Here is a 21,074-nt window from a genome sequence, read left to right as displayed (position 1 = left end):
GACAATGACAAAATGGCAACTTTTTTGTGTTAAGGCATGTAAATGGTTATAGTGCATTTTTTAGGGGGCATATCTTCAAAAACTCTGTGCGAGCATATTTTTCATTCAAAAACGTCCACTCTTTGGAAGTCCCACACCCCACCCAACCCCAAAAAAACCTGCATGGGACTGGTGTTTGGTTATTACATTGTAATTGTTAAGTCATTTTAGTATTTCTTTAAACATAGTTAGATAGCTATATGAATAGAATGCTATACCTGCTTACCTATATACACCTGTGAGTCAGGGCAATTTAAGTAAATTACCTCCCACATGTATTAAGGTTCGTGATCCTCTAGGTCATTGTAATCTTAAAGTGGCACGATTCTGCTTAAACCGTATGAAGCGTTCAATTCATGCAATTAGAAAATTGAGGTGGAGCATAGAGCATTGTGTTTTAGGGTTATCTTGTTGCATGTACGGGCCAAGTACCCCGGGCCAAGAACATCCAATCATTTTATTAGTACATGGTTCCTTAACACTCTTTTCCATCTTATATTTTTGTAATGAAAGTTGCATTTCCTGAGGGGAAATTCTTTAAAATGATTACTCTTTATGATAATGGTAGTGTCATCATTATATTTTGATCCATTTTATGTGTAAGAGGATGTTTTAAATATATGTTTAAGAAACAGGTCTTTTAAAGCAAGGCTTTTTAACTTGGGCTTGCATTCCAGCCTTTCCAGGCCAGTTGTTCTCTTCTGCAAGCATTGCAGCAGATTTGTTCACTTTAAAATAAAATGCTGATATCTTTAAAGGTTTATGTTTTATAGGATAGCGATAGTGGTTCTTCCAGTTAAAATTTGATAAAAAAAATCTGGGCAGCCTTGATTTTTAAATCAAGTTTGTTTTTAAAAATTATTCAACAAAATGCAATGTTATTTGAATCAAGATGCTTCTGAAGTAGCAGTAACATTAAAATAGACAAAACGATGAAGAAATGAACTACCTATAATTGATTTATAAGCAGATGCATTATCCTGCTTTATGCATTGATAAGTTGTTGCGGGGGTACTTAGTGGAAATGTGGGCAAAGGATGGACAGCAGATTTGGGGTGCATTTCCACAGGCTTTTTGAAAGAACTTTGGATTGCATTTGTCGGAAAACTGATTTAGAGATAGGATGTTTTTTCAAAATTGTCTTCAAAAATCTGGAAAAAGTGAGCTTCTCAGACAAAATTTGCAACAACAAAAAAATCAGAATTGGGCACATAGTATATTTTTGGGCCTCATTTCATCAAATTACCCCTGGATAAGTTGATCAATGATTAGCAGCAAACATTGCTAAGAAGTTGTAGAACTTGATCCAGCAGGTATCTAATATATGTCAAATTCCTGGAGGATGGCGTATTTGCAGTGCATGTTTTTGTTAAATTACCAAAATCTCAAAATTGTAACTGAAGTAGTAGAAAGGTTAGTTCACTATTTAACCTTACCAATAATATACAGTGGGAAAGCTATCGTAATTGAAACCCCTGCAGCATCCAATTGCTTAGATTTCAAAATGGCCAAATTGGCTTTATGCATAGGGCTATTGCATATGTGCACTCCCATTTATTGAAAGCTTTTGGAATTCATTATTTAGTTTCTAATGATAAATTATTATTATTTTCTTGACCTCAAAATTCATGTTTCTAAAACATAAACACTCTATTACAATTTATGGGTTCAAAATTTTGAAATGTGATCTTGAAGTTGCTTGCAAGCAATGTCTAATGTGTCCATATCTGTCTTTCTGCCTTAGGCTTTAGCAAGTTGCTCGAACTGGCCCCCGGAACTGGCCCCATCAAGACCCAAGTGTGTTACATGGAACAAAGAATGTGTAGTCACATCCATGAATAGCTCTAGTTTAGAGCCATGGCAAAATCAACCAGTCAAGCATCAAGTAGAAGATATTTGTAAATTAAAGGAAAAAAAAAGAAGAAAAAAGTATAACATGCTACCCTAACAAGAATTTGTCTTTAAAAAGACAAAGTTCACGGAACAGGTGTATAGTACTTTGAGCTACTTTGGTCTAACTTTCAATATTCATATTCTACCCTACTCTGCACTGATTTGACAATAAATAAGTGATTTGAGGTATAAATGATACTTGCTAGGTTTTTAAGCTACCTGCAGGAAACAAATTTGGCTATTATAAGCTATTATACGAAGAAAATTACATGTCTATTGTATCAGCTCACCATGCATCAGACGCTATTTCCCGTTGGATTCCCATTCCTTTTTAAAAGAAGTTTTATTTGGAAGCAAATTGCCTAATGTGTTTCAGGAACACTGCATGTCAAATTATTTTTTTTGAATAGTTTTCTATACAGATGCTAGACCTGATGATCTCTATAAAGTAAACAAATTACACTGCGTTGTGGTCTTGCTAGATTTTGTCACAGATATTTGTCTCATATCCCAGCTTTATGAACACCAATTTAATTAGTTTGTAAAAGATAATATACATTGGATATGTTTATTCACACATTGCTTGGTTATTACAAGAGTCAATAAACATTCAATTAACTATAGAGAATGGACTATTGTTATTTCACTCCAGAAATTTGATTTCAATTCTATTCAAATTCAATTCTTCCTACACCTGGATTCTTACTATTCAATTCCAATTCAATCCACCTTGCTTTAGAATTAATTCAATTCGATTCCAATTCAATCTTTCAATTTCAAAATCATTTCAATTCAATTCCAATCCAATGCAGTGAAATTAACAGCTAATCCATTTCAATTCAATTCTGAGCATCATTTCAATTCCAATTCAATTCCAATTCCAATACAGTTGCAATTTGTGTTAATTCGCAAAGGCACACTGCAAAAACTGTGTCTAGAGATTGAACACGTTTTTTGTCCTCGATTTGCAAACACATGTAAAATCTAAACACCAATGTCAAACTTCAAAACATCAAGTGTTCAATATCTAAACACAAGGCATCAAATTACTAAACATGTTTAGCATTTAGACATTTTTACAAATCAAGGACAATATGGTGTCTATCAGTGCATGTTTTAAATTTTACTACCAATTTTATAACACTTTAGAGTCAGCAACACAAAGTCAAAAATAAAGTACACTACTTGTCACAAAAGCATTTCAACAGAAGATACTTAATTGTTATGTTACCTCACTTTTCACATTCAAACAATGCGAGTGATCCTTCACCTCTGGGTCCTATTTTATGAAACTTTGGAACTTCTTAGTTCTTAGGTGACTGACTTCCTAATATTTGTCTTAACTTCTTGTCCACCATGCACATTATTTTTTTAACTTAGGTGTGTGGTACGATCGATAATGGGGCCCTTATTGGGACTCACACTGGCCTCAAAGATGTCAGAAATCAAGGTTTTGATACTATATTAGATAGCCCCTACTTGTCTCCTGCTCCTCCTAATATTTTTGCCCCAAATCATTGTACTTAAAAAACAAGTGTGAAAAAAAGCTGTCAAAGATTATAAGCATTTTCTTTAATAGTTTTCTCACAATTTGTTCAAACATACAATGACTTTTGAGCATAAAAATTATGAGCTTGAGAAAAATAGGGGCTTTATGATTAGTGCCAAAAGTTCGAGATCTTTGGCATGTTGGGGGATCTCATACATTATCGACCATATATCAAGCAATTTTAAACATTGGAATGCTAAGAATCAATTTGCATCATATTAGAAGACACTAGTGTCTTTATGAATATAGAACCTATAATATTTCCACATAACAAGAAAGACCATAGATATTCTTCTAAAGTAAGAGTACGATGAACTCCAGAAAAGTCTCAAAAAGTTTACCTTTTTACCTCATACCTGTGTATGAGAAATTATATCATACTTTTAATTTTCTTCTATATATTTGTATACGTTATGCTATCTTTAAAAATGAAAGCTTTCCAGAATACTTAATAAATAAATAAATAAATATATTTTGGATTTGTAAACTTAGTTGCACTTGCAACATGTAATGTAACACTTTATGTTTTTGTTTTGTACCCGAGTTTATGTTGACCACTGACCACTGCTTCTTTTTATTTATCATATTGTTTAGAGAAAACAGTTTCTTTGTTTAAGCGGAGCAAAACTTAGCGTTCCACATGAACTGCCTTCATGTTGTGGCGCCTATTCATCAGTGAATCGCCAGCAGTGCTAAAGACCCGCTCCGATGGAGCACTGCTGGCGACAACACAGAGCATATCAACGGCTATACCTGACATTTTGATTAAACTGTATTTTTGCTTTTTCAGTTCCTCTATCCAAAAAGTGTGTGGATCATTATCAGTACTACAAATGATTTGTTTCGTGCAAAGAAGTTTCATGTATCGGTCAACTTCATCTTTAACGATCTGCCTTCTGGTGGATGATGTATTGGTATTGCTAACATTCTGCATTGTGGTCAGCCTCTCCTGAATTTTCTTTTCTACAAAGCTAAACTTTGACTTGGATGCTTGAGTTGGAGTGGTGTCTTGTAATACTGAATTATCAGACCCATTTCTTTCTTTCTGTTGATCTGCATCTGCCCGTGTTGTGTCTGTACCGTCATCTCCAAATTCTAGCAGAAAGTTCTCTGCTGCCTGTTGCTGATCTACACTCAATATCAGACTGACTGCGGGGTCAAGGAATGTGGCGGTTACAAATATGGGGTCAAATTTGTCATTCTGGGGATCCAAATACCTTGCGAACCTTTTGGTCATTTCAGACCTCAACACTTTGGCACAGTTCACTAAAGGCCCAATAGTGTAATTATCCAAATGGGATTCCAGTTCAACAATACTAGGCAATACTAGACTAATAGTGGTGTATGCATCGCCTTCAGCAATATAAGTGTGATCAGCAAATGGCATCAGAAATGCATGTAACTCACTCAACAGTTTCCAATCTGTGACGGACAGATTATCCCATGTTAATTCTTCACATATTTCTGTAACTGCTGTTTTCATTTCCAGTAAATCTGATAACAAGAAATAGTATGATAGCCACCTTGTTGGGCAGTCCTTATTTATTTTTTTGCCCGTTTTGCTAAGTAACTTTTCTATTGCAGGCCCAGAGTGACTGAATTTATTTACAAATCGCTTAGCTGCTTTCCAAGCTTCTTTTACATTAGAATCTTGCATGACTTTGTTTACTACTAGTTGCAGAGTGTGGCAGAAACAAGAAGTGCCAATCTTACCAAATGCCAACTTCACACTTTCCTCACATTCACAGAAATCATCCTCATCCTCCATAATATCTACATCATCTACTTCTTGGTCATCCTCTTGTTCATCCACACTCATGTCTTTCTCTGAGTCTGAATCTTCTTCAGTATTTAGGGTATTATCAGAATCTATTTCCATTTCACTTTGGTTGCTAGTTTTTTTGTTTTTTTCTATTTCCAGCTCATTTTGCAAGTCCCGTAGAGCTTTTACCATGTTAGACCCATTGTCAGATAATACTCTAGATACTTTATTTATATCTATGTTATATTCATTCAGGATTTCTAAAAAAAAGGGATTTAATTCTATCCCCTGTATGTGGATGTGGAAATTCGCGCACCGCAATCACTATCCTCTGTTTTTTGTGGCTTTTACGATCAAAAAAATGAGCAGTAACCCCTAAAAAAGAGCGGAGAGAACCTTTCTGGCTCCAAATATCAGTAGTAAAACATATATGGTCTGCATTGTTCATAAGTTCTTTTAGTGAGTATTTACACTGCTCGTAAAGTTCACTTGTCAATGTTTCAATTTTTCTTGCGCCTGGGATACTATAGGCAGAATCTAGTGAATCTATAAGCATGCTAAATTCTTCATTCTGTACCAACCGATTAGGATACCGACTTGTGCCCAAGAAAAAGGCCAGCTTTTTGTTCACTCTTTGCTGTTTTGGATGGGTAGGGGAGTATTTTGCTGGCTTTGATAAGGTACTTAAAAGGGTTCTTTGCTTGGGGTCTCTTCTTTTAGTTCCAAAAACTGGCCTGGATTGTTTTTCCTTTTTTGAAGTTTCCTTTCTTGCTGCCTCCTGTTGTCCGTAAAGTTCATATACCTGTGGATGCTTCCTTTGTAGATGTTTTACCATGATCGAAGCAACTCGGCCGCTAATTTCAAATTTACACTCCTGTAAAAATGTAGAAACATATAGCAACTAATTTATGACAGGGCAATTAGCACATCAGAATTTCAGAAATCTTTACTTTCCACACAGAAATGCATCATAATAACACATGATGATTGATGAAACTAAAATGTAGAAGTCCAAGCGTAATTCAAACAAATTTAAGCTGCACATAAAAAAGTGCCCTATGGTCAATGTTCAAGAAAGACACTTTGACTTTAACACGACCATTCCCCCCAAAAGACATATTTTTTGTGTGGAAATTTTAGAGAGTCAATGTTACAATAAGACTAGCTCATTAGCATTATTACAAGTACAACTTTGAAACTTTTCCATACCAAGATTTTGCCATGTTATTTTTTTTGTACTTTTTTTGTAATTAAAGCATTTTTTTGGCCATTTTAACTTGGCTATTTTGTTTGGTTTAATTTTAACTTACATTACACACTGCTTTTTGCCCTGTATCACAAAAGAAGCTCCACACAGTGTTTTCTTTTTTGCGGCCATAAACTGGTGTTCGTGATGACCCTAGAGTTTTTCCTCCTGAACTCTGTCCTTGATCTTTCCCCGAATCCGATGTTGAAGCCATGCTGGTGTTGCGTGTGTAAATTTGTGTTGGATCACCAATTTAGGGTCTGTAAAATATATAGAAAATATTATCAGGATATTCACAATGACTTATGATATGAATAAAATTGAATATGCCAGTGTTCTCAAGTTTGTTCGGCTTATAAGGCAGAAATTATTCGGCGTTTGTTACTGCGCGCGTCAATAATGTCCCAACTCATGCTCGCGTAAATTTACATAAGCTGGTGCCGTTCACGCATTACGCAACGCACAGTAGCGTAAGCATTGCGCCCAACTGCGTGCATGCCAAATTCTATATTAAATGAGTACGGTACACAGTGTTATGAGTTTTCTTTTCCGCCTTATATAAACCGAACAAACTTTAGAATCTAGATCATTACTCACAGCCACGCGAAGTAAACTATGCAGATGACGCGGACGCATCGTTGTTAAACGGTATACCGGTACCGGTAGTGCAACATACAGACACAGATGAAACATGAATCCATATCCCTGAATGAACAAACTTCATTCATGCAGGGTAATAAAAGCTGATTGACAAAATGATTTGACAAACCATATCCTGTGTAGCCCTATTTACAATATCATATTCAAAATGTAAATCAGAAAATTCAGAAGTAAGCTTAAACAAGTGACCATTCACATGTGCATACATCCATGTGGTTTAGGATCATTAAGCTTAAAGTTATAACACCATCATGGCCATATCTGAAATTCTTTCTTCACATTTATAGGCAAGTACATGCATTCAAAATATACAAATAATAATTTACTAGACACTTACTTCAGTTACTTGGCCACTTTCTGCACTAGCTGGACAGCTTGTCAGTCATGCACATGATGCAGTCTCTCAGCTCACTCCCAGACTCCTTGCTAATATAAACAAAAATTCCTTGAAAATGCATGTTGTTGTTGTGCCAGACAGGGATGGTCATTATGGCGCCAACTATTGATGCTAAATTTTTAATGTGTGTCTCTTGCAATAGACATGGAAGGGTATCAGAATTCAGAACGGGGGAAGGGCACTTTTTACAGGTGGAATGATCCCCGGGGAATGATTTGGAATCATAGACATCTGCTTGTGAATTGAAATGCTGAATTGAAATCAAAGCTGAATTTCATTTCAATTCCACTTCATTCTTCATCACTCAACATGATTTCAATTCCAATCCAATTCAATTCTTCATTACTCACGATGATTTCAATTCCAATCCAATTCAATTCATGCCCAAGCCCACTCATTTCAATTCCAATTCAATTCCAATGCATTGAAATGAAAATCGCCCAAAATTCATTTCAATTCAATTCGATTTCAATGCATTGAATTAACAATAGAATGGACTTAATTTTGTGCAGTGTAGTTATTTTCTGAAGTAAATCGCATATGAATAGGTTTCTATACAGATATGCCTAATCACTAAGTAAATAAATTATAGCTAATTATACTGACCAATCATGTGATGACTGTAAGCCAATTGCAAACATGTTTAATAAAAAGGCTAAAAAATTCCTACACATGAGCAGTCTCACTCAGGATTAAATGTGCTAAATAGTAATTGACATGGGTAGCAGGATTAGATAAAGGCACACATCCGAGGGTATGAGATATTAGGAATTATTTCCTAGCCTCTTAACCACAGAGTTGGTGGGTACAATAGCTATTCGAGACACAGGGTATGTAAGGGATAAACTGTGCATATGAGATTAGCAAATTTTTACAGTACCGGTAGTTTACAAACAATGCATTCTTATTGTTGACTAGCTGCATTATGAGTAGACCCATAATGTCAAATTTAGATCTAAAGTCAATCTCTTTTATTATGTTTATGCCCACATCAACCAATATATGAGCAACAAGCCTGGTCCCATTGAGGGCCGCACATTTCCACATATAAATTTACAAGCATGAGATCGTACGGACAACGGCAATTGATGTGAACCCATGAAGACAAAAATCTATGTCAATCACCAATGAATGTCTCTGTTTTACCATAACTTCAGTGGCACTGGCGGTGCCAGGATTTTTTTTCGGGAGGGGGGAATTGAAGGGGCAAAGTGAATTTCGGGGGCAAAATCAACAAATTTTGGGCAAAATTGCTGCAAAAAGTGGACATTTTTGCAATTTTGGGTTTTTACTGTGGCACCGCCACTGCATAACTTTTACTGTGGCACCGCCACTGCATAACCGCCACTGCATAACTTTTACATCCAGCCTGGTCCATCAGGACACTTGGAACAGTAGCGTATAACAAAAACTTTGCAGAGAGTTTGCAGAGGAGTTGGGAAGGGGGAGGCAAGTTTTAAGGGACAAAATTTGATGAAAATGGTCAAAATGGGCTAAAAAGCACAAAAGTCTTAACAATTTTAAACACCAGGGCTGCTATCATCCCACATGGGGGTGGGGAAGAAGAAGGGGCAGTACTTCTCACGGGGGGGGGGGGGCAGCTCTCCCCTTATCTACACCAACTGACATGGAAAACCCTTTCATCAAAGTGATTTTATGGATACCGATTATATCTCCAATATATTTGAAACCATGCAGGTAAAGCAAAGTGAGGCAAAGCTAAAGTCAATCACCTCTGTACCTGCATCACCCATTGCATGCATTGCCCGTAGGCAGCTAATGTTAGGTTGTTGGATTACTAGCCAGGTAGCTGCTCTCCCTAATGCTCAGGTAACACCCTGACACCCTCAAGCTTTACCTAGCTAGTTACCTGCTTCCCTAGCTCTGTAGGTAGGCTGTTTGCGCCATGTTTCGGTTACAAATAGCTTGACATTGATCCATTGAATAAACCGTCATGAATGTTCTCACCTATAAGCTCACATTGGATACAGGTAATTGGCTGCACTGTAAAATATAGCCTATATGGGCCAGCATGCTTTTTATAGGCTAAGCCTAGAGTCTGAAGTTTTACGGAAAAAGGAAGAAAATCACGGAATCGGAGGTACAACACGGAAAATGATATTTTTGTATGATGTGACAAAAATTGTTAAAAGATAAGAGAAATAAATGTTAAAAACAATCATGTGTTGTGTATGTCAATTTTTATGATAAAAATACTGTTTAATAATACCAAAATACAGGTATATTACCAAGGCATGAACCCCCTATATTCCTCCAAACATCGTAAAATTATAGTCGGCCTATTATCGTGAGAATATTCCAATCAGAGCATATTGATCGCGATATTGAACACTTTATTGTGACATTAATATCATAGTTTATACATGCATTTTAAGCTTTATTCATGACACAGAGTTACAAATTTTACAACACGGAAAATTAATTTTGGAAACGGTAAACTTTAGCTAAGCTAAGCTAAGCCATACTTGTTAGTGCATTGTGCATTGGTTGTACCATATTATATTTGCATGGGCCTGGTTTTTTGTTGCCATTTTCTTTAATATGTTATAAAACATGTCTATGTGGATGTTGAAGCTCTGTAACTTTATTTTCTTTTCAGAATTTAAAAAAATCTGATTGATGTGGGATGTTATCAAAAGCATGTAGTCTTAGACAGGGATGTAAGTTTTCAGGCATCGGACATTTTGATTTGCCAAGTTTCTGCACATTTATGTATTTTCAGTCCATTTTAAGGCTTTTATAACCCAAATTCACACTTTTTTTTGCTTCATTTTCCTGCAAAGTCATTTCAGGCCACTTCATCTCTGGTCTACAGTATTTTGAGGAGTGTGGTTGTTCAAATGTTTTAATGTAAAATATATAATTTGCCTTCGTTGTGATTTTTTTGAAATGTTATCAGAAACGCCTAGTCTACAGTAAAAATGTTTTAGCTCCATGTAAAACTATATCTACACATTAACAATGCACACCCGTTAGATTCCTTCTTTATTAGATTGCTTTTTGCATTTGCCATTTGCATTGTTTGTTTGTCCTCCACTGCCCGCTCCTCAGATGAAGGCCTGGCCAATATTTTTTTTTTTCAAATTTTTTTAAAAATAAAAATAAGTAAAATTCATTTTTTTTTTTCAGATATGGAGTATCTCTGGACCTAGCTAGAGCTAAATACTAAGATCTTGCATGGTTGAAAATTAAAAAAGCCCCCCAAAAACATTTTGTGTCTGCAAAGTTATAACTTGTGTGCATGTCATAGTCTATTATTTTTAGTGACATCAAAATACATTGGATTTGAAATCATTAAAAGACTATGACATGAACACAAATTATAACTTTAACTGCATATTAATGAAACAAAATGTTGGTGTTTTTTTAAGTCACCATGAAAGATTGTAGCATTTTGCTCTAGCTAGGTCCAGAAATCGTCAAATCCAAAAAAAAAAAAAAATCCGCCGCCCGCACATCCTCTTTCAAAGCTGTGGAGGACAAACAAACAATTTTTTTTTTTGCCTAATGCCAAAATCTGAATTTGACGAATTTAAGGGGTTCCTTTGGGGGCACTCAGCTTCAATTCTGATTAAAATAGTGAGAAAATGTAAATTCACATTTAGCATAAATGAACCGAGGTTTATTTATTAATCCTATTTTTACATTTCTAATATTCTTAACATGAAATGTAATCTCATTAACTGTGAAAATATTGGCCCTTTATCGTAGTGTAGAGAGTGAAAGGAGTTGCTTGAAGGTGAACTTAAGATGATGGACCTGTTTTAGAAAAGTGCTATAGAGAGTTCCCGTGTTTTGGGTTACCCGCCATCTTGGAGGGAACCCTAATCTCCGTTTACAATTTTCAGAATACCAACACTCTCGCAATAATTAGCAAATGTTATTTTGTAGAATGTAGCACCAATAGGGTAATTGACCAAATCAAAGGAATGAGGAATACGGCGGTGCGAATCACGTTATAAACACTATTGTAGTCCGTTCCGCTTGAAAACACAGGAACTCTCTATTCTAATCTGCACTAGCCTGGCAATCTTACTAGGATCTAAAACAATCTCATCTATCAGGGCACCGTTCATTAACCATAATATATTTGTACATTCATTGAATGACCTTATGATGGGTTGGGTACAAAAACTCATACACCACAACTTGGGGTCAAATTTGGAGCTATGCTTGTGGAATAGAGGTAAAATGAATTTTGCCATTAGATTGAGATCAATTGGGTTCATAGTGTAAGGTTTTTTAAAGGACATTCACCTACAAACCCGAAATTTCATTTTACAATGCATAACCAATGTTGTCAGATGTTATTAAGGTATCATGTATAAGGCTCATTGAGTTGGTGGATGAGCAAAATATTCAATTTGTCGTAATCAAGTTGATTATGTGATAAAATTGATTAGCATTGGTCAATGAGAAAATTTGCTTAGGCTTTCGTCTTGCTTCCATATAATTTCAATTTTAAACACTGTAATGTTCAAATTCAACCAACTGATCTGTAAGAGTTTCTTTCATTTTTATATATTGAAATGAAGTCCTATCTTATTGTTATAATGCCATCTGCAGGCTTGTCTTTTGAAAATTGCTGGCGAGTGACAAATCGCTCTCCTCAAAACTTGTCAGGTGAGCTGTAGGCGAGTGATTTTAATCACTTGTATTATTATTACACCAAATGTAGGCGAGTGATAAAAAGCTCTCCTCAACTCTCACTCGCCTCAAAAGACAAGGCCTGCATCTGACAGGAAAGACAATGCCTAAGAACAGGCATGAGAATTTTCAGTTTAAAAACTGAATTCAGTTTTTTTTATAGTCAAAATTTCCGCAACTTTATTTAATTTCAGCCTGTTTTTGGTACTTTTTGCCCAATTTTACGCGCATTTTCAGTTTTTTTTAGGAAAGTGCAGTCTCATGCCTGTAAGAAAAAGCTTGTTTTGCCTTTAAAATGCCAAGGTCAGGGTTGGTCGGTCTGTAATTTTATTTTTTATTATTTTTGTGATATTTTGCCTCATATGATGTTAAAAGGGCAAGTTCACCACAAAGTAGGATGGCAAACAATGGTTTGCCAGCCTCGTTTTTTGAACATATCAGAGTTGTCAGTAGGAATTACAAACAGGCAAAATATTATACCAAATGTATGACATTCAGATATGATTTTTTTTCTTCAGATTTTAGGGTCGTTCAAAAAAGATAACACAAATTCTTTTAAATTGAATAAAAATAATAACTAGAATGAGTAAAACAAAACAAAACCAAAATATTTTAATATTTTAATATTAAATATTTTAATATTTTAATATTTTAATATTTTAATATTTTAATATTTTAATATTTTAATATTTTAATATTTTAATATTTAAAAAAACCTATAAAAACCCTGAAGGCACATGGTAATAACAAATTAACAATGCATGTGTGCAAGTGGCATCACCCTGCTATGTTGTTTGTGGTAGAAGAGACAGATTGACAGAAAGAAAGAAAAAAGAAACTGGAAAGAAAAAGTAGACAGTCAGGACTTTGTCAATGACTGTCTTAATATTAAAATCCTATTGAAAAACCATTTCATTTAGGAGACAAATTTGACACTTTGTTGGTTAAAATACTCTCCATATTTCCATAAGGTGGCAGGTATTTTTGTATAAAAGCTTCAGCCCGTTTGTTTATTAATCTTAATTAATAGGCAAAAATAATATAATTAATTCTATTTATAAACAAATACTAAGCTTTCAAAAATGTTCATATAGTATGTGCTTTGCACCCTGGGATCAGCTTCAAGTATATATACAACTCCTGTTGATAGTCCCGGGTTGATAGTATACATACCGGAGTGAAATTAGAAGGAAAAGAGAAATTCCGACACTGGCACTGGATTCCCCCCTCTGGCATGATCGTTACCAAAATTCTCACATTTTGAGACACACACCGGCTGCTCATTAAAGCATGGCTCAGGATAATCGTAATATGCATTCAGTAGTGACATACAGTGCAAGGAGCAGGCACTTTGACAGTTGTGCTACTTTCTCCTGTTGCAAAGTAATTGTTTGGTTGTAGACGGCAAGGAATTGGAAATTATAGTGAAAATTTGGTTACACATGTGATATAAATAGAAACCTATTTTCCCTGGATTTGTAATCAAATAAACCAAGTGTACAATTTCTGTGAGGAAACTAGAAAATGTGATCGTTTGTGATAGATTTCAAGGTGAGTAAATTGTAAGCTTAAAGAGGAAGCCCCACCAGAGCAGTTCTTCTGGGGTGAACCAAACCTGACTGGTTATCAAATTAAGGCCAAAAATAAAAAAATTGTTTGTTTGTCCATAGAGGCTTATGAAACAGTTGGGTCGGTAGGTCGGATTAAAAAAAAAAATTTTTTTTTACAGATATTGCACTTGAAACTGACAATTTGAAGACTGGTAAATAAGTCAAAACACACAGCACTTTACTGGTTGAACTCTTGAGATGGTTCTGCATGTTATACTATTCATTTTCTTTCTTTAAATTTATACTAAGTTACTAACCACTGTTTTACTATCACATTCAACGCAAATTTTAAAAAAAAAGACACGGTCAGGACCAGAGTGCACGGTCGGTCGGACGTGGACAAACAAACAATTTTTTTTGGCCTAATCAGTGACAAGGTTATCTATGAATTTGACATGTCCTAATTGATGCAATAACATTGATATCAATTAGCACCTATCAAATTAAGAGATAACCTTGTCACTGATTAATGTGATAACAAGGCAGGTTTGGTTCACCCCAGTAGAACTGCTCTGGCAGTGCTTCCTCTTTAAGGAAATTATTGGATGTTGGAGCAAACGGATGGCTGCTTCTATCTCAATTGATTAGTGGGTACCTTTACCATTTTACCTGCCCAACAACAAAGGTACAGGTAGTAGGCTACAGCCATACAACTAATCTACAGTAGAAACGGATGTAAATCTTCAGGAAATTTGGCTTGCATCTTCCCTGTTCAAAGTATAGGGAATACATATTTTCAGGAAATGTTAAAGCAGTTTCAGGAAATTATGTCAGTGCTTGCTTTCATCCCCGTAGAAAGCATCTTTGAAATGGTCCTCAGGGGCAGATCCAGGATTTGAAGTTGGTGTGAAGTGTTTCTCTTTCTCTTTCTTTCATTTTCCTCTTTTGTGTCTATTCCCTGTAAAAACAATTTAGATTTCACATTTGATCCTATCGTAATGGATCTGCCACTAGTCACTCTGGTCCTATAGTCTATGGTTTGCATATGAGACATAGAAAATAACATTTATCACTCATTTCTCTTCATTCCAGACACCATATTCAGCTGTGTGGAGTCAGACAGCCTCAATCCAATGAGAAGCAATGGGAAAAAATTGAGGTAAGACATGATAGATGAATTCAGGGCCTAGATTTTGATGAGAATCACAGAATCGTTCTCGTAATGATTCTCGTAAGATTCGGTTGTGAGAATCAACGTCTCTCATTCTATCATACAGTAAGTGCAGCGACTATAATGGATTTTGATTCTCACAAACCAAAACGAAATCGAGATCCCTGGCCGAATTCTAGAAACAGCAATTGTGTAAGACTGTGTAGAAAGTAACTTTTCTTCCAACTTTAAAATAAAAGTAAAGTAAACCCAGATAATTTGATCTATTTATGACTACTTTAAACAAAAGCTTTGAAAATAAACTGAAAAAAATTGCTTCTTTGTGCTACAAATTCATTAACTTCCAAAACTTTTTATTTGGTTTCAAAGTGACAACTCTTCGCATTCAACTTATCCAATTAAACCAGCACAGTGACGATACAAACCAATCAAGAATTCTACCTTGACTATGAGCTACTATACGGTATAGGGTCACATGTATAACTATGCGGTTACAATAACTTTCCGCAGGCTTTAAAGGATAATTTTATCTGGGAAGTAAGATTGTGATAATAATTCCTCCTAGCACCAGTGGAATCTAATCCATCCTCAACTATGCTGGATATGTAGACATGATATACCTGAAAATAGCGATCTAGGTCTTGTTTTGAACTGTGGAGTAGAGCTCGGGTTTTGATAGTTCATGTAGAGTCAGACAGTAGTTGGTGGAATCGCAGCAGGGACATGTTATGGGTGAAATCATAGGATATCTTAAAGGTATTGGATACAGCATTATTATTACATTGGACATTAACTTCACTTGTATTGGTAAACCTGGAAAAAGCATAGCTTGATGAGGTAAGTGCATTGATGGAAGAACTTATCACATTATGGAATGATGTAAATATGTCGAGTCACCAGCTTTCAGTTGGCCCTGCATTTGTTTAATGTTTATATGTAATTTTTTATGAGAGTTCTGTAACTGTAGTGAAAGTAAATAGCAGATCATGAGCATGATAAAATATCAAGCAGTATTTCCTTTACAAGGAGTGTTATTCACTGTCAGCAGTTGGGATCTGGGAGGGGGTCTTCTTACTGTTGCTGACCAGAGTTTGCTGACTATCACCCGGGGACTATCAGCATATTTTCAGCCTGTAAATCTGCTGATATACATAGCAGGCCCGTAGCCAGCCCTTCGAGTTAGGGGGTTCGTTTTTGCAGATTTCTGCAAACTATTATTAACTGATGAGTAATGGCGCGTAGCAGCATCAGCGCCTTGTGAGCTTGGCGCGGGGGGTGTCTGAGGGGATGTGCCCCCCCTCAGAAATGGGAGAATTTTGAAAAATGAAGTCCCAATTGAAGGCATTTGGTGAACCATTTTTACATTATTATTATTATTAGAAATATATGGTTTCAATTTATTATTGCAAAGAGGCAAGTTAGCATTGTTAAAACAAGAAAAAGTTGCAAATCAATCGTAGGGGTGTCTGAGCTGAGAATTTGAAGTATTTTGAAAAATGTAGCCCCAATATTGAAGGCATTTGGTGCACCATTTTGACATTATATTATCAACATATGGGTTTAATATATTACAGTAAAGACGGAAATTAGCGTGGTTAAAACAAGAAAAAGTTGCAAATCAGGCGCAGGGGGTGTCTGAGGGGGATGTTCCCCCTCAGAATTGGAAGAATTTGAAAAAAAGTCCCAATTGAAGGCATTTGGTGCATCATTTTTACATTACTATCAGGAATATATGGGTATATTAGGCCTATAGCAAAGAGGGAAATTAGGTTAAAAAAGTTACAAATCAGGTGCGTTATTTCATCACAAATAATATCAATTATCATATTTTCCTATGTTATATCACTCCCTTCATCTCTGAACTAAGCTTTCTCGGTTATCGTTATTTTGCACACCAAATAATTTTTAAAGTCTTCAAATCTAGATGAGACAAAGAGCCAAATATATAATTACTCTGCTGTATTTATAGCATGAAAATAAAGTCATCATTTATATTTTCCACGTAGGCCTACATATTACTGGGTGTCGGGGGGATTTTTCAAACGTCCCATTAATCTGATCTAATCCAAAATTAACAGGGAAAATTTGCGTGAAGCGCAAGAAAAATACCAATTTTTGTGCTAAAATGGCCATTTCAACCACATTTCCCATGTTCTCCTTTCTTTGTATCAAAATTTTAGGGGGTTCGATCGAACCCCCCTGGCTACGGGCCTGCATAGCAACATTAATTTTTCAGCTTGAGCGGCATGGCACAGAGTTATTTTGCGCTGGATTCTTAAAGTATGCAAATTTTAAAAACCTGCTCTTTAATAATAGATTAGAGTTTGTCCTGGCTGCCATGAATACATTTTGTGTGATAAGAATATTATCTTCAGTGCAGGAAAAACTTTTGCTGTACAAAATTATGAATATTAACTTTTTCCCCACAGTGTGCCCCCACCCCCAATTTGCTGGTGCCACTATTGCATGGATGAATAGCATGATGACAGTGCAGACCTTGCCTCATAATTTGCTATACTGATGCTGCACTGGTGAGCCCTGATTTTGCCAAAAACAACTTTCAGACCAAGAAATGCACAAATTGAACTTGTTCACAGAAGAGCAAAGCATGCAAAGCCGGGGGGGGGGGGGTACTCAGTACAAATGACCATACGGGACGTGCCGCAAACAGGGGTAGCATTTTCAGCCTTCTGGTATATCAATGGTGCCATATTTCTTGACCTTAAGAAAGCCTTTGACACTGTCAATCACAGTCTTCTTCTTAATAAGCTCAAGAAGTTTGGCATCAGGGACAATGAACTCAACTGGTTCAAATCATTATCTCATAAGTAGAATGCAGTCAGTAAAAGTAGGCAGTTCTTTATCAGATTTAAAACCAATTAACATTGGAATTCCACAAGGGTCTATATTAGGTCCTTTATTATTTATTATTTTTGTAAATGATCTGCCTGATAGTGTTATATGTAAAACAGTAATGTATGCTGATGATACTTCATTGCTTGTTAGCTCATCAGATCCTTTATGTCTTCAAAACAGTCTAAATTTTAACATATGTAAAATTGCCAGCTGGTTTAAAAAGAACCACCTTACTTTGAATATCAGCAAAACTAAATTGATGCTTTTTGGTACCCCTCAAAATCTTAGTAAGTACCAAAATATTTCTTTAATTTATGAGGGTGAGACTATTGAGAGTTGACAACTTCAAATATCTTGGAATTATTTTTGATAGTCACATGACTTGGTCACATCATATAGATTTAATTGCTTCCAACATCTCTAAACGTTGTGGTGTTATTCGTCGCGTGAAATATCATCTTCCAAATTATATTCTCAAAAAACTTGCTGATTCTCTTGTCATGCCACATTTTGATTATTGCAGCCATGTTTGGTCCAACTGTTCACTTACTCTGTCAAGTAAGTTACAAATTCTCTTAAACAACCTTGCCAGAATTATTCTTTCTGCTGATATCAGAACTAATATTGATTCAATGATGTCTTCTCTCAAGTGGCTTAAACTAGATAAAAGGTGGAATAATCATATTCTTATTATGTTATTTAAATGCCTTACTGGCAGAGCTCCTGATTATCTTTGTTCCAAATTTTCATTTACCAAATCCACTCATGATCATGTCACAAGAGGTACTTCCTCCAATTCACTTGTTGTTCCTCAATTTAACAATAACTCTGGTAAGAGATTGTTTCAGGCGAGAGCAGCAAATCTGTGGAATAGTTCTGTTGATGTTGACACTCGCACTAATTATATTTCCTTGAGCCTAAGTGAATTTAAATCAAGAGCTCTCACAATCCACACTGTTCATTGATTTTCATATTTTTCATGATTCTTGTAATTTCTTTATAATATGGTATTGCATATTTTTCTTGTAATATTTGTGTAATAAATGTATTTAAGTGAATTACACCTGTACATGTATGTCACAGGGCCTCCAAGAATAGCAGTGCTTTTACACTGAAGGAGCTACCCTGTATAAAGAAAGTTGAAATAAATAAATAAATAAATGACCCCTTTTTCAAAGCCTATTTTGGTATATGAATGGGTCCTTTTTTTCAAAATTTTCTCAATTTTTTTGGAAAACAGCCCAATTTTTCCTTAATCTAGCCAAAATTTTCAAAAATTTTCAAAAAATTTCCAAAATTTTGGGAAAATTTGTAAAAACTAAGACAATTTTGGGTAAATTTGGCCGAAAATTTTGACTTTTGGTATATCAATGGGTCCAAATTTCTTGAAAAACTGGTATATTTATGGGTCGTACTTCCAAAATCTCAGCGGCACGTCCCTACCAAAACCAAACTTGAGTCCCCCCACCCCCCGGATGCAAAGTAGGCATCTTCTTTGGTATCTTTTACATGCCTACAGGTAACTTGTTAGTGTTGGACTTAGGAAGTCAATCTTGAGAGGTGACAGTTATAGCTTAGCTTCATCGGTGCTTGACCCAGAAGTATCTGTACTTACACTAGGATCCACAACATGCTCATCTATCAGCGCTCAGTTCTATAACTCCAATACATTTGCATATTCATTGAACGACCTTTGAAAATTTGAGAACATAAACTCATACTCTGCAACATGAAGTCAAATTTTGCAGTATGATTGTTTAATTGAGGTCATTGAACTATGCTATTGAGATGAGGCTATTGTGGTAAATAGTGTTACCGTACTGATGATAGTCTTAAGGCAAAAAGGTGAACATTTTCTCTAAATTGGCCTCTATTTGTAGGTCATGCGGCGCAGGTGATATGTGGGTTTTGTTTTTGTTGTTGCTAATACAGCTGTCGTTGAAAAACATTGATCGGCGGTAATCATTGAATTAATATTCAAAGCATTCACTCCGATGGGAAGATAGAAATGAAGATGAGTATAAAGGACTTGTATCATAAAAAAGGTATACCTTTGGGGAAGAGCGGTATTTGCCTATTTATATATAGAAATTCCAGTAACTGAAGGCATTCAATCAGGCTTTTGATATTAAAATAACATTGTGGAAATATTCAAATGTACCAGGTGTTGAAGATAAAAATGAGAAATATCAGAGTTCTATGAATTTGCAAAGACAATGTTTTAGTATGACTATTACCCAATTTTATTTCTCAATCATTTTAAAATTAACTTGATACATTATCAGACAAAGGCTGTGATTGACAAATTGAGATATAGGCAAGCAAAAGCATGGAGCAAAAACAATGCGCATCATGGAAGTTGTTATTATTATAAGAAGCTTATAACATTTCCAACAAATATGTTGTAGGGCTGAAAATGACCGGATGTATTATCCCATAACAGCGCACACTATATGACTACCAGTGCTGTACGGTGCGACCATTTTAGGCGCATTGGCGACTAGATTTTTTCTGATGGCGACTAAATATTCAATCCCTGGCGCCAATGGCTACCAACTATTGAAGCTTTTAATCGCCAGAAAATGCAAAACATTGTATGTAATGTAGCATTCAAGAGTATGAATGTATGCTATGAATATATGCATTTATCATGTCTCAATGGGGACTTCCTGGAAAACATATAGGCCTACACTGTACATGCTGCATGGAGTATATGTATGTAGCGTTCAATGGGAATATGTAGATTGAGTACAGAAGCTATGAACATTCAACGCACATGGCTGTTCAGTTGTCAACTCGGATTTTTTACCTGGGAGCAAAATTTGGGCGCCTAAATTTATAAAGTTAGGAGCCATTGGCTCCTCAATCAGGTTTTGCACCGTACAGCACTGATGACTACCCCATACACCTGGGTGGAATGAAGCAAAGCGAGATAAACTGTTTTGTCCAAGGACATGTTACACATTTGGCAGTGCCAAGGTTTGATCCCACAACTAATGTATACAAACTTGTGGTAAATTGGTGTATTACCAACTGTTTCACCAGGCAAAAAATAATCAACGTTTGTGAATGTATGCCCATTCAGAATCTAGTTGAGCGTACACACCTGATACACAATATAATGTACCAGGTATGCTAATCCTTGGATTTATTTTGTAAACACAAGTTAATTTTGGGCAGCATAAATGTGGTATCCCTAGCATCCCATAGCATCCCAATTATTCCAGTTACACATGCACATATTAATTCAGTAAGCTTTGATGAGACACTGAGGTGAATCAGG

Source organism: Amphiura filiformis, chromosome 17 (genome assembly GCF_039555335.1).
Source record: "Amphiura filiformis chromosome 17, Afil_fr2py, whole genome shotgun sequence".
Lineage (NCBI taxonomy): Eukaryota > Metazoa > Echinodermata > Ophiuroidea > Amphilepidida > Amphiuridae > Amphiura > Amphiura filiformis.
Note: the sequence above shows the minus strand (reverse complement) of the source record.